Below are 2115 nucleotides of genomic sequence, written 5' to 3' on the forward strand. Positions count from 1 at the left end.
GGATATTCCGAGAAGCGAAAGATGTAACTTGAGCAAAAACTAAGATCTGCTCAGATGCAGAAGGGGGAGCGTGTGGATCAATTCCTCACGATGCTTCAGGAGACCTGTGATGAGTTATCTAATGTGGCATCTACTCCTCAAGACTCAGAGTTGGTTACACTGGCCCTCAATTTTGTCTCAGACGAGTGGCAAGTCTTTGTCCAGAGTATCCTGGGCAGGGCGGCTTTGCCGAATTGGGGTGAGATGTGGGCAGCTCTCAAACAAGAGGAGTTGAGGAGAGACTTGGTCAAGTGCAAACTTGACGAAAGCAGCGGCAGTGGGTCGAAGCCTAAGGAGGAGGATAATACAACCCTCACATTGAAGGGGAAGCAGGAGCAACAGAGATGTAATAAGGACGTCTCAAAGATAAAGTGCTTCAGGTGTGGTGAGATGGGTCACTATGCTACCAGTGTCCTCTCAGGAAGAAGGACAAGGATGAGAAGCACGATCCAAAGGTTGTGCCATTGAAGATCGAGGAGGAGGAGTTCGCCATGACAGCGAAGATACCTCCACGAGGGAGGTGGGATGATTTGGAGCTGTAGTTTGAAAGAGCTACAGATGGGCAGGATCCTTGAGGAGCCCACCTCTTGGATCAATTCCTTGCTATAGGAAGCCCAGATCAGAAGCAGCAGGATGGACTAGTGTCAGGTGGTGCCGAGGAGTGTCAGAAAGAAAATTGCAATGGCTAGGAGTGTCAGAGACTGAACAACGCAGAGCAGAGTTGGCAGCAGTGTAGATGTCACAAAGTAGAGGTCAGGAGCAGCGCAGTAGATTCAGAGGGTCAGTGCAGAGACTAGCAACAATTAGGCTTCAACATTCACGTGGTATCATACTGAACACAGTTAGTTCAATAATTTGGGATGTTTTTTCCGTTGCTAATGAAGTAGCAACAACCGTTTGCAGTGCAGTGGCTATTGGCAGTGGCAATGCCAGCAGCAACACGGATGCAAAAATTCAGAGGGAGTTGCAGTGTTGACTGTGACAAGATCAGCAGCAGTACAAATGCAACATTTGTGCAATGGTTGATGGACAACATGTCAGACATCAACAACGTAGATGACAATGTTATGAAGTCAGTGTGATGCTTCAGTGGGAGGCATTATTAGAGCACATTCCTCGCTAAGAGAGAGTGTTGATTTCTTGTTGCATCAGATGTGCTCTAAGTCTCAAATTTTGCAGGGAGTCTTGGGCACATGTATTCCAAAGAACCTAGAAAGCGTTTTGGGAAATTCCACTCAGAAACAGTTGTATTAAAATAATTAATTATTTTTAAAGGGACCCTAAGTCTAAACTTAGGAAAATAAAATAATTATAAGGTATTAATATAAACTGTGGGTGTTACTTCTAGAAGAAGACGAAGATCAAGCAAAAATGATCTTACCCAATGATTAGCTTCTAATATGGGCCGTTGAATGTCAACGAGAAGATTATTTAAGGAGGTTTGAGGGTCATTTGGAAAACACACCGAGAGAGATCAAGAAGTTCAAATTTCTCAGAGAGGGCAGCACAACAGTTGCTAGAGGAGTGATTGAAGAGATCTCTTGCAGTGAGGGGCAGTGATTATCCGGAAGGAGGAAGTTTTCTTGGGCTGGAGAGTACGAGGCAGAGAGGGCAGAACAACGTCCAGAGAGAGGTAGATGCTGGCCCACGCAGAGTGTTGGAATTTCTAAGTTTAACTCGTTAGAAATTCTTCTTGTACTATCTGGTTTATTTCTTCCTACTTGTTTAATTACTTAACAAGTTATTTACCATGTAAATACTGAAAATAAACACAAGTACAGTATCAACATCTATAGATCATCAATTGAAAGAAAACAAGCACACAAGTGACACCGTTATTTTTGGACCAATGTCCCCGGAAAAACCCAATGTGGGAAAACTGGTGCAGCTATTCAGAGGGTTTTATTATTATGCAGTTTTCAGAATACAACTAGGGTGCCAGAAATGGCTCACCCAACAGAGAATGCCCTCGGCAGTAGTACCTCTCCTCGGAGACAGATATTCCGGCTGATTAATCACTGGATGAACAATCCCACAGCAACAATTGCAGCTCCCATTGCTCTGTGTCACTCTGAT

The sequence above is a fragment of the Pinus tabuliformis genome, chromosome 2_1, assembly GCF_031772625.1.
Source record: "Pinus tabuliformis cultivar Carrire ecotype Pingquan chromosome 2_1, CPIR1, whole genome shotgun sequence".
NCBI classification, from domain to species: domain Eukaryota; kingdom Viridiplantae; phylum Streptophyta; class Pinopsida; order Pinales; family Pinaceae; genus Pinus; species Pinus tabuliformis.